The sequence below is a fragment of the Camelus ferus genome, chromosome 31 (assembly GCF_009834535.1).
Source record: "Camelus ferus isolate YT-003-E chromosome 31, BCGSAC_Cfer_1.0, whole genome shotgun sequence".
In the NCBI taxonomy this organism is placed as follows: Eukaryota; Metazoa; Chordata; class Mammalia; order Artiodactyla; family Camelidae; genus Camelus; species Camelus ferus.
The window spans coordinates 4526244-4547484 of NC_045726.1; positions in this window are offsets into that span (position 1 = coordinate 4526244).

Here is a 21241-nt window from a genome sequence, read left to right on the forward strand (position 1 = left end):
ATTTTAGCAGCAGAAAGTAGAGGTCACTGTGTCACTATTAACCACTAGAGTTTGACATGTAAGTGAATGGAATGGGAAAAAGTATTTTAGCAACAACTGCTCCAAACACTTTGGCGCTTTCCCTTTGGAGTGTCTGAGGAAGCCTGCATATTCCTGACCAGCTCTGAGCCCTTCCCCACTCACAACTCAAATGAACCTCTGGAGTGGCTTTGGTACCCCTCAGAGCTGTTGGATAAATGACTCCTAGGAACTCAGCCTGAGCGATCCTATGTCTGAGATGAAGAGAAAACCAAGTTCTCTGAACATCTACCCAGAACTGTGACAGCGTCAGGCTTCTGTCCAAGGACAACCAGATGCTGGTAGAGGAACCAGCCTGGAGGAACATGCATGTTCCAGACTCAAGTGGACCAGGACTGGTGGCCACTGGCTGTCACATCAAGGGAAGGCACAGACATTTCCCAAATTTCCCGAGTGTGGACTCTGGTCCGTATCTTATAACTCCGCACTAAAGCCTGGCAGTCTTTTTCTGTTAAGGGCCAGAGGGTAAATATTTCAGGCCTTGTGGCTACGTGGTCTCTGTTGCAACAGTCTACCCTCACTGATGTCGTGTGAAAACGGCCGTGGACACTGTGTGAATGGAAGGGCATGGCTGTGTTCCTATGAAGTTTTATTCACAGATACAGGCCGTGGGCCAGACTGGCTCCGAGGCTCCAGGCCTGACGAGCCCAGGCTCAGGCTGTGCTCTTGAAGGGATGCCTCCTCCCTGCACTGGAGCTCCCTGCAAGTGATGGTGGCTTCCCGACTGCATTTCCTGCAGCACAGGCTGTCTCCTAAACGCCACAGCCCGCATGATGCTTCTTACTGGACACCTCAGTCTAGAAGCCTTCATTTCCAGTTTGGAGCTCACATCTGTTTCCCTCACATCCCCAACAAAACAACACGTGGATCCCTCTTCCTGAGCTCAGAGCCCACGAATCCATCTCCCCAGGCAGCTGCACGAAGGTGGGTGAGACGCCCCTCCGCTCCTCCATCTAACTCAGCAGCGTCCTCTGAACTCAGCCCTGCTCCCCATTCTCACTCTCCTCCAACCTGCTGCCAGCATCATCTTTCTAACACACGATACTGTCAAGCCCCTTCCCTGCTGAAGATGTTCAACGAAGCCTCAGAATCAAACCCCAGCTGCCCCGCGTGGCCGGCAGGTCCCCCAGCCATCCAGCCCCCGTTTATTTTGTAGCCTCACTTCAAGTTGCCAGCTTGTTGCCCATGCTACAGCTGCAGGGACACCCCGGCAGGTCTCGGGTCTCCTGACCATGCCAGCTGTTCTCACCACTGGGCCTTTGCACATGCTGCCTTCTGTGCCGGAACACCTCCTCCCTGTGCAGATGCCCCTCCATAATTTGCACCCGCAGTGCCCCATACCATTCTCATCCACATCCAGGCTATGTCATCTCCTTCTACAATATTTCCATCATCAGGTCCAGATTTTCAGGGCCATGAAACTTATGTATTGTCAAGAGACCTCTTTATGACAAAAATACAAAAGTATCTTTTTTTCCCCAAGATTTACAAAGACGTATAGCCATGTGAATATAATACCAGGGTTTTAGGAAGGGTCCGTGCAACTGAGAAGCCCTGCAGCTGCATCTGAGTCTCCCTTGACCTGTCCCGGATGGGGCTTCACCTGTGTGCTCACACCTGCCCTGGACACAGCATCACTACAGCACCTACCAGACGGCACTGGGTATGTGGTCTTTGCGTTTCTCCACCCCAGACTGTGAATGCCTCAACGACCAGCATCGTGTGCCCAGCACATGGCAGGTCTTTAAGGACACTGTTAGCACAGTGAGTGGACATATGAATGAACTCATGCAAGGTGTGCAGAGGCAGGTGCAGCCCTGCCATGACTTCAAGTCGTCTGCAACGCAGTCGTGTAGGGAGGGGCAGGGTGAAGGGGCGAGTTCTGGTGTAGAGAGCTGTCCAGGGATATAATATAAAATCCTTTGCCTGTTCCTGCTGAGAATTTTAAAATTCCCAAAGTGTGTTGAATGCACATTCTAAGTTTCCTCCTGACTGCAACAGACCTTCCACGAAAATGCAATAGGTACTATAAGGCTAATTTACTTCCTTACGCAAGTGTACCCCAAGTAACATCATGCTTTTCTATGACTGCACATGGAGAAAAAAGGTGAGGGGTGCTGACACCCGGCTGGGAGACTTGGTCCCAACACAGAGATACAGCGTATGTTCAAAGACAAAGACAATGTGTCTGACAAGCGATAAACTGGCAGACTTGAAAGGAGAAAACTAAGAGAAACTTTCAGCTATGCGTCTTACTTTTCCTCGACTAATATGACATTACAGGATTATTTAAAGAATGGGAAATGCTGAAAACACTGAGGTGTTGCAACTATAATTAAATTATATGTTGTGTATTATTGGGTCAAGAGGTAGAAAACATGTCTCAAATTTCAAATGACAAACGGCAGGCTCTGTGGCTTTCAGATGTGAAGTACACCTTACAAATCAGGAAGAAACAGGAAATGCCTTGAGGAAGACAATACACCTGTAAGATGGGGATCTAGAGGCTGGTCCTCTCGTCTCTTCTATGTACTTATGCCCAACAAAGCTCGTGGTTTTAAACCCATTAACGTATAACGTTCCAGCATTGTCTGAAGTCTGGGACGATTATTCCTCGAGCTTCGTTTCCGAGGTACTGGCAAAAAACAGACATACAGATCAGTGGAACAGAATAGAGAGTCCAGAAATAAACTCCCACATCTGTAGTCAATTGATCTTTGACGAAGGAGGCAAGAGTATACAATGGAGAAAAGACAGTCCCTTCAGCAAGTGGTGCTGGGAAAGTTGGAGCCACACGTAAGTCAATGAAAGTGGACCACTCCCTCTCACCATAGACAAAAATAAATTCAAAATGGCTTAAAGACTTAAATGTAAGACAAGACGCTATAAGCCTCTTAGAAGAAAACATAGGCAAAACATGATCTGAAGTAAATCTTAGCAATGTTCTCCTAGGGCAGTCTAGCCAGGCAACAGAAATAAAGCAAAAATGAACAAATGGAACCTAATTAAACTTACAAGCTTTTCTCAGCAAAGGAAACTATAAACAAAATGAAAAGACAACCTCCGAAATGGAAGAAAATATTTACAAATGATATGACTGACAATGGCTTAACTTCAAGAATATACAACAAGCTTACACAACTTAAAAACACAAACCAAACAACCAATTCAAAAATGGACAGAGGACCTAAACAAGCAATTCTCCAATGCAGTCATACAAATGGCCAATAGGCACATGAAAAATGCTCAATATTGCTAATTATCAGAGAAATGCAAATGGAAACTACAACAAGGCATCGCCTCACGCCAGTCAGAATGGCCGTCATTCAAAAGTCCATGAACGATAAATGCTGGAGAGAGAAAAGGGAGCCCTCCTACACTGCTGGTGGGAATGCAGTTTGGTGCAGCCACTATGGAAAACAGTATGGAGGTTCCTTAAAAAACTAAAAACAGACTTACTGTATGATCCAGCAATCCCACTCCTGGGCATATATCTGCAGGAAACTCTAATTCAAAAAGATATATGCACCCCAATGTTCACAGCAGCACTATTTACAATAGCCAAGACATGGAAACAACTTAAATGTCCATTGACAGATGAATAAAGATGCAATATATCTATACATACAATGGAATAATACTCAGTCATAAAAAGAATGAAATAATGCCATTTGCAGCCACATGGACCTAGAGATGATCATACCAAGTGAAGTAAGTCAGATGGAGAAAGAAAAATACCATATGAGATCACTCATATGCGGAATCTAAAAAATTGAGACAAATGAGCTTATTTACAAAACAGAGACAGATTCACAGGCATAGAAAACACACTTGTGGTTACCAGAGGGGAAATGAGAGGGGTGGAGGGATAAGTTAGGAGTTTGGGATTTGCAGATACAAACTACTATATATAAAACAGATAAACAACAAGGTCCTACTGTACAGCACAGGGAACTATGTTCAGTACCTTGTAATAACCTATAATAAAAAACATGGAAAGGAATATATATGTGTATAACTGAATCACTGTGCTGTATACCAGAAATTAACACAACATTGTAAACTGACTATACTTCCATAAAAATATTTTTAAAATATCTATATAATATTCCAATGATTCTCAAACTAATACCTCTTGGACTAACTTTTTCATTGAGCTTCACACACGGATACCCAGCTGTCCACGTGGATGACAAACACCCATTTCAAACTTGATGTGTTTTCTACAGAACCTCCAATTGCCCCACCCCGCCGCCACCCCATGTCAGCAGATGTCAGCACCACCCATCCCACCACTCTGCCCCAAGCCAGGGAGGGTCCTTGTTTCTCCAGAGGGAAGGGTCTGTGCAACTGAGAAGCCCTGCAGGCAAATCCTCTTTCCCTGCAGTCAATCCATCCCCAAGCCTGGAGCTCTATCATCAAAACACGTCTCACATCTGTACAACCATCGGGAACTGCTGAGCGTTTTGCACCAAATCATTACCCGCTGCCGTGTTCCCACCCCTTCCCCTACAACGCATCCTCTACAGAGCAAAGAGATTCTGAAAATATAAACCACATCGTACCCCACCCCCAACTGCCTCAAGCCCTTCGATGTCTTCCCACCGTGCAAGCCCCTCCCGGTGGCCCCCGAGCAGTCACACCGCCTGCCTCTCCGACTGCATCTCCTGCCTCTGTCCCCTCCAGCTCTCCTGCCACATGGGCACACCGAGCCATCTCCAGTCTTGGGGTTTTACACTAACAGCTCCCCTTCCCTAACATCTTCAAGTGTCTGCATTTTATGATTTAAGTCTTAGTCTCACTATTTAGATCTTGGTACAAAAGGCCCTTCCTGGCCGATGTAAGTAATTTCAATCATGTCGTCTCTTTCTGTTTTCTTCAGATGCTTATCGCTAGTTGAAATGACTGTGTTCATTTATTTGTTTCCTAGTTCTGTGCCTAACAGCCCCCACTGAGTTGTAAGCTCCAGGGACGCGTTCTCTCTGTTATCCACCTGTTCTGCCCAGAGCCTGAGGTAGCACCTGGGTCATGATGGACTCTCATCAAAACTATTTGTTCAATGGATGAATGAATGAATGACCTGCCCATCCTGAGCGTGACCTTTGCACAGGGGCCTGGCTCTTTATGCGGATGGAATGAGACATTTCTCCCTCTGTACCCCCAGGGGAGCGGCTTTGGGGTCACGTGGAGGAGGCGGGGGATCTGGAGCTAGATGCACCTGAGTTCTGAGACATGGTTCTGGAAGGTGGGCAACCTCACACAAGTTTCCTAGTCTTTCTGACCTTGGTTTTCTAATCTATGAAATGGCAGTAGATATACAGGCTGCTAGAGTTTTTCAGGAACATTTACAGAATTCAAGTCTAAGTGCTACTGGTAGGACTTCTGTCTGCAACTTACAAATAGCGTATCATAACAGCAAGGAATACATACGTGTGTAGATACATACATACATACATATATATACATACACAATCCTATGTCTTATTGCTCAGAAGCATGGTTAGATCCTTAAGGAGTAACTTTCTAGCCTGAAACAGAGTCCTTAATAGCCTTATGTAATTGATGTTAACTGGTATTAACAGGGTAAATTTACAGAACCCACATTAAAAAACAATCACCTCCTCTCAGAGTTTTAACCCTGGGGGAGAAGAACCACCAAGCTCGCCATTTAAGAAGTCCCTGCAGCTTGCGGCTAACAAACAGGTCCAGGGGAAGGGCATCCAGGGACCCTTCAAGTAACTCTTAAATCCCTCGGATGTCAGTCAGGCAAAGAAATCCTCCGAAGGCCACTTCCGCTTGGAGGCCTGTGGTATGTTCACAATCTCTTTCCCTTCCCCCTCTCCCAGAAGGGCTAATGAAATGTACTTCTCCTCCTTTCCTTTCAGGAAAGCCTCTTAGTGGCTTTTCAGATGAGTTTATCCTGCTCCCGATTTTGAGGTTACTTTTTGGCATTCAGTAGGTAGGCTGGATCACAAAATTAGAATTTAAAGTGGGAAGGGATCGCGATAGTACTTAGTTCAGACTACCTTGTGCATTTTTCTCACAGATACAAAAACTGGGCTGTCAATTTTTAACACTGTTTTCAAGTCTTTGAAAGAAAGAATTTGGCTTTTCATAATTATACGCCAGGACCACCAGCATCCTAGGTAGAGAGCTCTTCCAGGGCGGGGTGCTTCCATTTGTTTTATACGCCCAGTATCTGGCACGAGTCCCACAATTAACGCTTGCAGAATGAATCACTCCTCATGTAGTAACTCTGGTAATTAGACGAGGTAGTCAACATCTAATAGCTTACACCAAAACAAAGGGATAAAGGCATGGGTACCCGAAAATAACAGGTAAGACAAGAATGATTTTTACCAGGTTCAGGGACCGAGTGAGGGGCTCCCAAAACAAGTATCAAAGTTTTCACAGCATTTCCTATTTTCCACACAATGTTATTAACTTAATATTTCTGCTGGTGATTTGTGCTTAATTGTGTGGTAGGAATATAAAAGCCCTGAATTTCCTCAGATAATTCACAGAGCAGAAAACTGATTTTATGACTGAAAAGAGAAATCAGAGTGTAAATGAATAGTTACTACTATGGAACTCATTTCACCTGCAGAGCTCAGCGGGGAAGGTGTTGTCCGCTCTCTCCCTGAGCTGCCCTCCCGTACATGGCTCCACATCATGTAAAGTATAGTTACATTCAGGATGACACAGTGGCACAGAGAGGTTTGCTAATGAGCACAGAGTCACACAGCTACTCAAGTGGCAATGTCAGGGCTCGAAGCTAAGCAGGGCCCTCTCCACTCTGCCTCACTGGTTCTGCCTAAGTCAGGGAGTGGAAGGGGTTTGAAGATGACCGAATCGATGACTCCATGTCACTGATAAGGACCTGGGGCCAGAGAGACGGACACGGCTCTCAGTCACACACAGCCAGTAAGGGGCAGCCTCCTGACCGTGAAACTTCAAGGCCTCACAGAACTGAACAGGGGAGCAGGTCCCAGGGATGATGTGGGTAAACGATGTGGGAAAACACTCTCCACTTTATTTACTGAAGGACAAGCAGCAGAGGAGTCCCAGCAGATCTGTGCTTTAGGGATCTCTCCCTAGCACGGCATGAAGGCCGGATTTGAGAAGAGCAAATCCCAGGAACAACAGGGCAGCTCCCAAGATGGCGACATGGGGGCCCAGGTAAAGGGGATGCTCTCGAGATGGTTAAGATATTCTTTGAGCAGGCGGAGAGAAGTGGTGGCTGCAGGCAGACCTGGGATTGAAAACCAGATCCTCCTGGCTGTGCACAGCAGCACCCGTGCCGTGATGTCTTTAATTTCCTGTCTTCCCAGGTCTGTCCACCTTGCTGACGATTATAGCTTTACTGAGATCACACATAGAAAGCACTGCAATACTGTTCAGTGGCTTAAAGGAGTATTTCAATCTTCTGAAATGGCCGCCGAGGGGTGAGGATATAGCTCAGTGGCAGAGCACATGCTTAGCGAACACAAGGTCCTGGGTTCAATCCCCAGTACCTCCATTAAAAAACAAAAACCACCAAAATGGCTTGGGAGAGAGACAGTCTCTTAATGGATATTTAACTCTTAAAGTAACTGTTTAATATTTAACTGTTAATAATTGACTATTTAATAAACTGTTAAAGCTTTATCTTTACAGGATGATCGCTAGAAGTACACGACTCAGCTTCAGCATGTCATAAACAACCCTCTGACCACGCACTTCCTTTTCCTAGACGATTCGCACACACCCAGCTGTTGGGATGACCCATTTTCTTGGGTTGTTAGATCCTTGAGGGCAGCGAACTGCTGCACGTGTCAGATAACCAACAGAAAGCTACTCCAGCAAGACTGCTGCCACCCCACCTCGGAACGGGAGGCTGTTTGATCCCAACAGCCCTGCGAGGAGAAGACGTAAAGAAATGTTTTCGCAGCCTGCAGATTTTAAGAATAATTCTGAGGAGCACAGAGTTCAAACGTTTGGGTTTGACAGAAAGCATTCAGCAATCCTGGGTGATCTGAAAGAGGGAGGGACAGAGAAAAACTGGTTCTTGTTCTCAGATACAATATTAATAGATTCTTATCTGAAGTATATTTTTGGCTGTTATGTAATCTGCGGTCTGAAAACAGACTGCATGATGTTGACAAGAATAATTTAAAAGATGAAAATAAGGGAAAGGGCAAGAAAAACTGATCAAAGAGAAAGTATTACAAATAAGAGGCTTTTCCTGAATTAAAAAAAAATGATGGCATTTGCACTGAACAACTAACTATTTACTTGGACAATTAGCAAACCTCTTACCTTCCACTGCATTAGCTGCTTAGACTGATCTCGGGAACACGTTGTTGTTACTTGCTCAGGCGCTGATCATAATCTAAGTGTTCCTTATTACACGCTCAAAAGTATTTTAGAAATTTCAGCTATTACAGAAAATTCATTCTATCTCTTCGACTCAAGCCAAGAACAGATTTATTCTATTTTTGAACCATTAAAGAGAAAGAGCAGCAAAAGTAATATGAACGTGTTATAATTAGTCGCGGAGTGGAAGGTGAGCCAGAGGAACAGAGGTGAGTACAGGGCTAGGAAATCTATGCCCTGTCCCCCGCATCACGCAGGACCGACTGCACCTACACCAGCTTGGACGGGATGCCCCCACACCACGCATCACGCAGGACCGACTGCATCTACACTGTCTTGGATGGAAGGGTTCCAGTCTGATGTTTAAAGACTCTGAAGGGAGAAGCGTGCCCGGCTTCCACGTTTTCAGTTCAGTAAAACTGAGGCAAACATACGATCCAATAGACTGTGGGACTGAAGGAGATGAAAACCTCAGGTCCATCCAGGCTGCCATAACAGAACACCACAGTTTCTTATAAACAACAGAGATCTACTTCTCACAGTCTGGAGGCTGGAAGTCCAAGATCACATGGAGGAAGGGGCAGGGGAGCTCCCCGGGGTCTCTTTATAAGGGCACTAAGCCTATTCATGGGACTCCACTCTCATGACACAATCACCTCCCAAAGGCTCCACTGCCAAGGCCATCCCATGAGGGACCAGGTTGCAGCACATGAATTTTTAGGGGACGAGAATTTAGTGTGGCACGCCCATAATGAAGAAGGACTCGTGTGTGTGTGTGTGCGTCTGAGGGTATGTGTCTGTGTTTTTAATCCAGACCAATGCTCCTGTCCAGGAACACGAATAACTGAGAGATGACTGTATGCTGAGTGCAGCTCTGTACTCACAGAGCGGCCCTTGGGCGTCTTCGCTACAGGCCCGGTGCCATTCTGTACAATTAATGTGTATCATCGCATTTGCTTCTTACAAGAGCCCCAATAACGTTGGTATCCCCTGCCTATTACAAATTAAAAATATATGTAACTGCGGGAGAGGTGAGTTGAATCACTGTCTTGAGACACATGGTGGGAAAAGCCAAGTCTGAACCAGGATAAACTGGCTCCAGAGTTTCAGATTCTGAAACCCCGTACTGTCTGCCTCCCCAGGACGCGCCGATGACTTACACCAAAGGGCATATGCGAGATGACCGTGGGCAGAGCAGGAGAGGGTTAACGCCCTGGGATCCAGCTCTAAGTCTCCAGGTGCTGCAGGGGCGGCTCACTGATTCTGAGAGCAGGTGATAAAGACACCAACCGCGGGGAAGCCCCCCAGTTTACTGGCGGGGGCACCCCCACGTCTTCACTGGCGACAGGCTCCAAGTTTTACGGCTCCATGACTGCGGCAGGGGAACGGAAGGTCACCAAAATGACCCTTTGTGTCTCTGCTCTTAGTTTAGACAACGCGTTTTACCACGTGTGAGATTTAGTTGACTTTGCTAACCTAGCTGTGAAGTTTAAAATACAATCATTGTATCATCTTTTTATGTTGGATCTCACGGGTGGAAAGCAGTTTTCCAGTTTTCCGCTTTGGAAAAAAGTGTATTTCATCCATTTTGGCATTTCTTTCCCTCTTCTCTGTTCTTAAAATCCACTTTTTGAGACTGCTCTTGAGCGGAGGTGATTCATGCTTATAAACACCATCTGATTTATCAGCACCCCAGATGTGAGGGCGCGTCCTGGGCACCAGGTAATCACAGGTCTCCCACCCGTGCTTAGGCCAGCCTGTGATAAAGAGCCCGCACTCCCTGCAGGAGCCCTCTGTGCAGAGGCTGTCTCCTGATTACACAGAGCTGGTTTATTTCTGGCCCATGATAACTGGTCACGAAAATACCCAAATGTAAGCCCGTGGTTCGTAATGAGAAGATGTGAGCAGCACAGTCTGACTCTGTGCCTCCTCCCTGTGACGAGGCGTCTCCTCCTATTTTATGGCAGTTTCTCATTAGGAAAAGCCTTGTTTTCACAGTGAATCCCGGAGATGAGTAGACGGGTAAGCCATTTTCTTGTCCTGACGTTTAAAGCCATTGGCAAAAGTTACAAACTTTCTATCTTTCATGGTCAGCAAAAGGGGTTTTCAATTAGTTAATAAAACACTTATTTACTCCATGCGCTAAGTAGGGCTTAATATTTTTAACTAACCATCACTAACCATTTGTTAATTGTTTATATTCTGTTGAAGGAATGCTTTCTCAGCCACAGCTGGTGGCTTGTTTGTTGGGGACAGTGGCCCAGAGCATTCTGAGTGGCCTGGGACGGTGCGTCCAGGGAATCCAGCCACAGCGAGGGGGACCCTGGCTCCCCCAAACTGATGATATGTAAGGAAAGCTCCTCTGGGAGGGGCCTCCCCCTCTGTGTCATTGCTTGTGTTAATTCTCTGCTTCTCCTGTGCTCTGTCACTTGGCGGGACCAAAGCAAGTTTCTCTCGCAACTGCTCACGGACTGCAGTGAGAGCGTGTCTCTCTGACGTTACCCAGTGCATCACAGCCACCCAGGGGCACCACGAGATCCCACTTTCCCTCCTCTGCACCACCCAGGAGAAAAATCAAACCATGCAGGGTGTTCTCGCTGGCCCTTTCAACACCTTCCAGTTTCCTTCTCGGCGGTGTGACCTCTGCTCTCGGCTCGGGGACCCTCAGGGTTCGATCGTCACGGTCCCAGCCTGACATACTGAAAGGTACCTGGCTTGTTTCCATTTCAGTTGGAAGAAATACCAGCTCCATCATGCTGTTGAATCCTCACAGTCAACACGCAACCATCACCCCTTTGCTTGTTTCCTGCCCTGAAACGCTGGGGCTGTGAATTCTGTACAACACACTCGAGACGCCCTGAAAATCACAGTCATGACCATGGAACCAGCTCCCCTCATCACTGGGTTCCCAAGCAGGTGCACCGCTGATAACTGGTTTTATGTTTATATCGTCACTTCAAGCCGGTGTTCAACAGGTAATTTACACAAAAATGACAAGCAGTGCCTGGTACATCACTGTAGAAAGCACACAGATGCCTAGTGTGGATGGGAGCAGAAACAGTTACTGCGTCATGCGTGGTAACACCGGGGACCATCCTGCCTCCCCTGTGACTGGACACTGGCGTCCTTTCTCAAGCATCGTCCTTGGAAGAGCCTCGTGGAGAAAAACAAGCCTTGTGGTTTAATGAGTCCTGATTATTTTGAAATTTTATGAAACTGTTTATTATATTAAATATTAGTTATATTAAACATTGACCTATTTGAAATATTATTTAAAAGTATTATTTAACCACCTTTTAAAAATAAACATTAACAAAGTTTTAAAAATAAGTATTAGTTAAAATAAACAAATTATTTAAATGCCAAGTCCAGCCAGGTTCGTTTGCTTACCCCCCTCCGCCCCCCGCCCAGGGCTGCTTTCTCACAGTGGACACAGAGGTGAGAAATTATATGGGGACAGCATAGCTCATAAAGCCGAAAGGATGTTCTATTCGGCCCTGGACAGAAAAAGTCAACCAACCCCTGCTGCAGAGCAGAAAAATGAACACACAGCAGAAACGAACACATGGCGAATGAGTAGATGGCCGAACAAGCCGTCTGCTATTACCAGTGTCTCCAGCTTAGGGAAGAATTTGATGCCTTTGTTCTTATAAAGCACCTTATTTCCACCACATGGCATTGAAATAATAAATAAATATGCATTTAAGACTTGGGCAAAAATAAATACATTTTAAAAATTAAAAAGATTTGGGTTCTGGACTGGTTGATTAGTTCATTTCTTGCTATTTCAAGTAGTGAGTTTTACTGAAGTCAAAACAAAAAAACAGCAAACAAACAAAAGGACCTTTAATGGACATAAAGAGTTTTAGCATGCCTCCCTCAAAACAAGTCTAATTTTGATGAAACCATCAGCCAAATGCGAGACGGAGCAGGACGTTCGTCCCAACAGCTGGAGTTCACATCTCTCACATGCGGGCCGTGTTCCGCGTGTGGACGGCGTTCTCCGGGCTCTTTGTAAACAGCGTCCTTAATGACCCGAATACTTTACATTCCTCAGCCTGGTGACTGGTTTTCAAATTTCATGTCATGATTCACTCGGGTGGAAAAACAGGAAGCAAGGCAGCAGCGTGACACAGAGGAAGCAGCCCGGGGTCTGGGGTTCTCATCGCAGCGGTGCAGCACACCCCACGACATTTCATCTCTCTGCCCTCACTTCCTGTGACCCGAGTGTGGACACACAGCTCGTGGGATGGGAGGAGGACTCCAGACCTCAGTGCTGCCTGCCTTCCCTCTGAAAACCCGCTGCACCCCCGTATCGCATCCTGGGGTCCCTTAGCTATGGGATGAGCCCAGTTAGTTAATAATTTCAACATCTGCTTGGAGACACTTCTAAAAAGCACGTCAGCCTCTTCCCGGCTACACAGTGAGGCGTTGTAGGAAGCTGGCCAGGGTGACCCAGGATAGAGGGAGGCCATGTGTGCTGAGAACTAAAATCTCCACCTGGTAACAATTTGTTGTTTCCCGGAAGGAACTTCAGTCTGATCCGCAAAGTTCTAAACTCTCCTTTTCCAGAAGTTTCTTTTCCCACCGATGACCCAGCAGAGCCTGGCCTGAGTGTCCAGATAGCCCAGGACGGCCTTGCTAATCCAACTTGCACCAGACACGCCCCGCAACCTGCAGCCGCTGCTTTCACCGGGGTCATCTGTTCCCTGGGAGTCTGGAGACTCAGTTCCCGGGCCCAGGGCGCCCACGGAGACCACCCCCCCCCCCGCCCCAGAAGTGCTGTGGCCGCCTCTACTGCACCCGTCTGGGCTCTGGGCCTTCCCTCCATGGTTGTTTCTTAAGCCCCCAGGTTGTTTCTAGTCCTGCCTTTTCTCAGGCACAGGGGAAACCGGTCCCTGCGGAATCTGGTGGTTTTTAGCTCTCTCTCCGGAAACCTTTTTATAAGTCAGAACGCAGTCTGTTCCTGCAGGGATTGTTTGGGAGTTGCTGGCTGAGTGGCTTTCAGTTCTTACATATCAGACACTTTACTGACTGCTTGTGTTTTCTGTTGCCGAGAGAGGTGTATAAAATTTCTGTGAGACTATGGATTTGCCCACTTCTCTTTGTAATCCCGTCAGTCTTTGTCTTGAAAAATTTGTACCTGAGTCTTAGAGGCACCTAGGTCCAGGAGTCTCTTCTCAGTGAAAATTTCCTTTTCAATCATCGTTATTAATTTTTTCTTTCCTATTCATTTAGTTTTGTCTAAAAGTCATTGTTTAACATCTGCCTAGAATATCTATTTTTTCCGCGTTAGGTCTTTTCCTTAATTAATTTTTAACAATTTTATTTATTTTTTTAACAGACGTACTGGGGATTGGACCCAGGACCTGGTGCATGCTAAGCACGTGCTCTACCACTGAGCCATCCCCTCCCCTCTCTTCTTGGGTTTAATTCACCTTATTTTGCTGGCATGAATCCACTGTGCTGGCCACAGCAGAGGCCTGAGTGCTCAGTGGTGAGCCCAGGTGTGCATCTTGAAGGTGAGCAGGACGTTCCTGGTGGGGAGACGGAGGTCAGAGTGAGAAGGCTGGGCTTTGGAGGTGGCACATGGCAACGTTAGCCCAGTAACCGAAGTGACAGGAAAACAGCACTGACCAGCGGGAGCCCTCTGGGCCTGGGGACGGGGACGTTCACCACGCAGGGAGGGGCTGGAGGCACACGCTCAGAGGCACAGGGCCCGGCCACCCTGCCAGGGGAAGAGGGCTTGCTGGCGACATACCCTGCAGTCCTGCCTGAGACACCATGGACGCCCTGACCAGATGATGACACAGGGGTGGCAGGTGCCACCTCCTTGGAGCCTTCATTCGAGTCATGTGGTTTCCAAGAGCCTCAGAGCTGGTTTCTGGTCACCTCTTTCACATCTCTGAAAGGATGCTGTCTTTAGTGCCTCATCCTCGAGAAACGGCCCGGGAACAAGTCCAGGGAGAAAAGAAGAGCCTTCTCCTCCAGGAATGTGACTGTCACGCCCTAGACCAGCGGGCCCCGCCCACGTCCAAGACAGCCCCTGCGCCTGGCCTTACCCCTGCCTGCCCTGAGCTCCGGCTGCCCCTGCAGCCTTCAGCTCGGGTGACTTCTTGGAGAAGCCCAAGTACCTTTCCCCATCAATTTACCCTTGACCTTTCTGAGTTCAGATGTTTTCAATGGGTCTCTTTGTACATACAGCTGATTTAAAAAATCAATATAAAAAGTTTCGACTGTGAACTGCTGAATTTATCCATCACATCCATTTATGACACTGGTGTGTTTGCTTTTATTGGTACTGCCTACTGAGTGTTTTCATTTTGCCATTCCCTTTTTTTTTTTTTTTGGTTGCTTTTTATTGCTCCTTTCCTGATTTCTCTTTATTCTTTCTTTTCTCTATTAAGTTTTGATATTATACATTCTAGTATTTCTATTTTTTATGGTTTCCTTTAAATTTTTGGCATGCATAATTGACCTGACAAAGACCAAAGTGATGTCTATACCTTTCTTAAAACCTTATGACATTTTAATTCTACTTTCCCCGTCCCTATTTCAGTATTATTGATGCCTCGTGTTTCAGGTCTCCCTCCCTTTAACCTTCCTTCCTTCCTCCCTTCCTTCCTTCCTTCCTTTCTTTCTAACGAAAATACTTACCTTCGTTTACTCTGTGTTCACCACCCACCTCACTCGCTTCCCTCCTGCTCACGTCTTCTTTTTTTGGTTCATTTTCTTCGTCTTTCAATTCTTTCTGTAAGGATCTGTAAACAGTAAGTTCTTCAACTTTGTTCTTCTGACAGTGTTTGTTACGCACTGATTCTTGAATGATGGCTTAGCTGGGCTCAGAACTTTAGGACTTTGAAGATATTACGAACGTTCCTGTTGGGAACTAACTGTCACCCCTGCAGGTAATCTGTTTTTTGCTCTTTGTTTTCATTCCTTTTAAGAACTTCTCTTGTCCATCATGTGCTGCAGTGTGACTAGTGACTGCCTTTTATTTATTTATCCTGCTCTGTACTCAGAGAGCCCTTGAAATCCGAGGACGTAAGTCTGTCTTCAATTCTGATTCCTTTGCCTTCTGAAAGTCAAAATTAGAGTGCGCATGCTCTCTCTCTCTCTATGTATGTATATATGTTCATATCTATACATATATGTGTGTATGTCTTTTTTTAACATTTTTTATTGATTTATAATCATTTTACAATGTTGTGTCAAATTCCAGTGTAGAGCACAATTTTTCAGTTATACATGAACATATATATATTCATTGTCACATTTTTGTCTCTGTGAGCTACCATAAGATCTTGTGTATATTTCCCTGTGCTATACAGTATAATCTTGTTTATCTATTCTACATTTTCAAATCCCAGTCTATCCCTTCCCACCCCCCGCCCCTTTGGCAACCACAAGTTTGTATTCTATGTCTGTGAGTCTATTTCTGTTTTGTATTTATGCTTTGTTTGTTGTTGTTTTTTTTTAGATTCCACATATGAGCGATCTCATATGGTATTTTTCTTTCTCTGTGTGTATGTCTTTTTAATTCTATAGTTTCTTAAACCTTTTCATACCTTTCATTACTTTATTTTTTGTGCTGAATTCTAGTTAATTTCGTTAAGCCTGAGTAATTTAAACTCCCCATTAACGTCAGTGACTACACTTTTACAAACCAAGCAGTAAATAAACCCGACCCATCCTTCAGTAACTTGAGACACACCACCTATGTAAGTCCCGCAGGCTGTCCTAACATCTTGGGATCCTGGAGGGGTTCATTCCCCACAGTGGCATCTGCTGATTCTTCCTCAGGCTGGACGGCTTCTGGGTAAGGTTTCTAATTTTTTAATGTTTGGCCCATTTCTTTGTTTTTTATGTGGGAAAATCAAAAGCTTTGGGTTTATTGAGCAATTTGGGATTTGTTTCTTTTCTTTCCTTCTTTTTTTTGGAGGGGGTGGGGGAGGTAATTAGGCTTTTTTGTTTGTTTGTTTACTTATTTATTTAATGGAGGGACTGGGGATGGAACCCAGGACCTCGTGCATGCTGAGCACACGCTCCACCCCTGAACTGTGCCCTCCCCCCCGGAGGTTTGTTTCTGTTGGTTCTGCTTGGGTTCTCACTGCTTGGAGGTAAATTTTTACAGTCATTTCTCATCTGTGGAATCTAGACCTGCCTGTGTTGGAAGACTGCAGCTTTTACAGGATGTGTTTGCACTTTTTTACACACATGTATGCACACACACACGTGTGTGTGTGTGTGTGTTGTTTCCCCACAATTTCAGATTCTGTGGGGATTTGGAGTCCCTTATTCTCATGTCTGCACAGGGAAGTTTTAGTTTAACAATCATTCAATATTCGGCCTTTCCTCACAACACAAAAACCCCAAATCCAACAAACTCCCAAAACTCAGGGGAAAACTCCTTATTTACTCTGAGGATGGTAGTGAATTGGCCGAGAAGCCATCAAAAAATTAAAATGAAACACACACTTATGGTCAATTAGTCTTCGACAAAGGAGGCAAGAATATACAATGGAGAAAAGACAGTCTCTTAGGCAAGTGGCGCTGGGGAGACAGGACAGCAGCATGTAGATCAGCGAAGCTAGAACACTCCCTTACACCACACACAAAAACAAACTCAAAACAGCTTAAAGACTTAAACATAAGACAAGATACTATAAACTTCCTAGAAGAAAACGCAAAAAATTTTCTGACATAAACCTCAGCAATGTTCTCCTAGAGCAGTCTACCCAGGCAACAGAAATAAAAGCAAAAATAAGCAAATGGAACCTAATTAAACTTATAAGCTTTTGCAAAGCAAAGGAAACAAAACGAAGACAACCCATGGAATGGGAGAAAATATTTGCAAATGATGCGACTGACAAGGGCTTAATTTCAAGAATATACAAACAATTTATACAACTCAAAAACAAAAAACCAAACAACCCAATTAAAAAATGGGCAGAAGACCTAAACAGACATTTCTCCTGTGAAGACATACAGATGGCCAATAGGTACATGGAAAAAATGCTCAAAATCACTAATTATTAGAGAAATGCAAATCAAAACTATAACAAGGCATCACCTTACACCAGTCAGAATTGTTATCATCGAAAGGTCTACAAATAATACATTCTGGAGAGGGTGTGGAGAAAAAGGAACCCTCCTACACTGTTGGTGGGAATGAAAATTGGGGCAGCCACTATGGAGGACAGGATGGAAACGCCTTAAAAAACTAAAAATAGACATACCACATGATCCAGCAATCCCACTCCTGGGCATATATCCAGAAGAAGCTCTAATTTGAAAAGGTACATGCACCCCAATGTTCACAGCAGCACTATTTACAATAGTCAAGACAGGGAAGCAACCTAAATGTCCATCCACAGATGACTGGATAAAGAAGATGTGGTATATTTATACAATGGAATACTAGTCAGTCATAAAAAAGAATAAAACAATGCCATTTGCAGCAACATGGATGGACCTAGAGACGATCACACTAAGTGAAGTAAGTCAGACAAAGAAAAATATCACATGATATCACTTATATGTGGAATCTAAAAAAATGATACAAATGAACTTATTTACAAAACAGAATCAGACTCATAGAAGATGAACTTACTGTTACCAAAAGGGAAAGGGGTTGGGGAGGGATAAATTAGGAGCTTGGGATCAACATATACATAGCATTACATATAAAGCAGATAAACAAGGACCTACTGTAGAGCACAGGGAACTATATTCAGTAACTTGTAATAACCTATAATTAAAAAGAATATGAATGTTCATGTATATGTGTAACTGAATCACTTTGCTGTACACCTGAAACTAACACAACACTGTAAATCAACTACACTTCAATTAAAATGTAAACAAACAAAACAAAGCAAAGCAGAGCTCTGACAGCTGGAGGCCAGATGTAAATAACAAAAACGCATGAAGCCATTTCTGTGGATGGAGAGCAGGGCATCGTTGAAGGGAGCTGCAGGTCGTGCCTGAGAGAGTGGGAGACTGGTCCTCAATGTGTCCTCCCCTCCTTGGGAGATTTGAAGTTGACACCTTTGCAGGTCTGAGCCCGTGGTCCCTGTGCTCATCTAGAGACCAGACTTTGCACAAGGGTCTGTCTGCACATGGGAGAATGAGGTACGATTTTTCCACCCAACGGCAGGAAGCACATGGATCAACTTCCCTCCTCAGCACCGCGAGCACAGCCTCGTCCTGGACAGCGGTCAGTGCGGCCTCAGCCCTGCCGGCTCCACTCCGGGTGTTTCCCCGTCACGTTCTGCAGGGACTCGGGAGCTGCCACATCCCACGTTCAGGCCAGGCGAAGTCTTCACCCCTCTTCCACGTTACAGTTAAAACATATAGGACGGTAAGAGGTAAAGAGATTAATTTAATACAGGCAGAGGCAATGCTGCTCACAGCGTCGCCATCTGGGGTTTCGGGAAATCAGATTTAGATTATCTTTTACAAACGGCAGCTCACCTTCAAAGGGGCCAAGTGCTATTTCCTGTCAGTTTCCTTAATTATCTGTCAAGCCTAATTCCTCCTCTCTCAGCCCAGAACTGGTTCCAGTGAGCAAGGCCAAGAGCCAGGGATCCATCCGGCATTGTTTACCAGCAAAACAAAGTGGCTAAAATCAGGGTGGTGCTGTCAGCCAAATTTTAGAACAAAATCCTGCTCTCAAGAGAGCTGCTCTCTCTTGAGAAAACTGCACCGCTGTAGAGTTTCTCTACTGTCTGGGATTTCCAGATCCACGCCCCCCCCCCCCACCCAACATCCCTAACGAGTGAACAAGCTCCATCTGTCCGTGTGCAGGGGCGGTGAGTCACGGAGCCGAGGAGGACAATGGTCCGTGGTGGGGGTGAGAAGACGTGGCCAAGGGGCAGGACCACAAAGCGCCCGGCCCTCCTGGGGCTCGGTCCTGGCTGGGACCCCCTAGGATGGCCAGGTTCTCACAGCAACGCTCAGTGCAGTCTTGGGATTCGGAGCTGGCGTGTGTGCAGGGAGACGCTGCAGGAAAGGGCGCTGAGACGGCCTAAGGGAGCTACGGCGGCTCAGAGAGCAGGAGGTTGGGACGGTGGGAGGCAAGTGAAGACCTGCATCTGGAGAATCTCCCCTCGTGCGCAGAGCGACCCCCACGGACCCAGGCTGGACGGGGTGCAAACCATTCACCTCTCCCGCTGAGGAGACTCTGGGTTTCCCTCTGGGAGAATGACAGTGCTGGTTTGAGATCTCTCCCTGCGTTACCCGATTCCAGCTCCTCCTTAGAGGACAGGAATTATTCTGCATTGTGTTCTGCCAAGCATCTGGGCTTGACGGAGGAAAGGAAAAATAATATTCGGGCATTGAAAACAGGGCATGTTCACACCCGGATGCTGACGCCATAACCTCTGACGGCATCAGACACCTGCTCCTGCCGCCTCCCACACGGCCTCTGAGCCGCACCTGCACACGGGTGCCACCGGCCCCCGCGGCCAGCCAGGGTCTCTGTCCTCCACAGCGCCGTCCGAGCCCCTCTGGGGCACCTTTGTGTCCCTCTTGCACAGACTCTGACTTTGCTTCTCCTGCACTTTTGTTTTCCACCGAGAACGAGAGCAATTCGAGCCTGGGACCCCATCTTTGGTAAATTCTTTTATGGTCACACAGCAGGAAGCGCAGGGCCACGGTGGGCCCCTTGAGGACTCTCTGTAGGGGTGAGTCTGGAGAACAGTTCGGACCCGGAATTTACTTCCAGAAGAGGAGGTGGGGGAGGAATGTGGGAGAGGTGGAGACTCGGCCTGAAGCCACCCGCTGCCCTGTGCTTATGAAATGCGTTCACCTGTTCTGGGGGAGAGAGGAATGCGCCTGTGTTTCCACGTCCGACAGCTGAAGGGCAAAAGTGTCCCCGTGTAAACCTTTCTCAGGCATCAGTCTGGTCTTTGACCGTTCGGGCTGACTTCCTCTTGGGCTTGGTTCTCGCAGGAGTGGCCAGGGGACACTTGTGCTGCTGGGCCCGGTGGGGGGCCCGGGTGGGAAGGCACAGAGAAGACGTCAGCACGGGGGTGAGGGGAATGTTCTCCAGCCCCCCAGAGGCCGAGGTCAGGGGCTCCAGTCACCCCCTGCCTCAACTCCTCCCAGAGACTGGGAACACCTCCTTGGCAATGTTTTATTTCTGAAGGAAGCAAGAAAGAAAAATTGGGGAGCCAATGTCCTGAAGATACCCCACCACCCTAGAGAGACAGCCATCTGGACACTGTCCTTTGTCCCGGGAGGTGTGGCTGGGGCCCTGCCTCTGAATTGATCTCGCTCCAGGATGAAAAAAATCAAGGCACAAAAGTCTGTGGAGACAATGGCTATGAGTAATGTCAGAAAACAGACTTCCAGCTCTGGCGGAAAGAAGTCTCACGCTGGTGGAAATACGAGCAGTTGCTGGAGATGAGATCGATGTAGGTGTCCACACACATCTGATGGTGTGTGCGCACACTTGTACACACGTGGAACTGGGGCGTTACACGCGGATGTTCCATGGTGGTTCACACGCGCAGGCCCGCAGATGAGGAACTGGGTGGTCCTGGACCTGAGGCCTCGGGGAGGGAGGGACCTGTGCTGTCCTGCGTGCTTTACAGGACGAGTGCAGAGGCCACGTGTCTCGACTTCCCTGCCCTTAGAATCAGCTCTTAATGGAGGGAAGAGGCTGAACTGAGCTTCACAGGAACATGGAGCAGTCCCAGCCAGTGAAGCTGTGCGGAGCTGTGCCTGCAAGAACAGAGGGGTAACCAGGGCGCCGTGGACGCGCCATCGGGGCGGGCAGCCCTCCTGCACCTGGGGTGGCCGG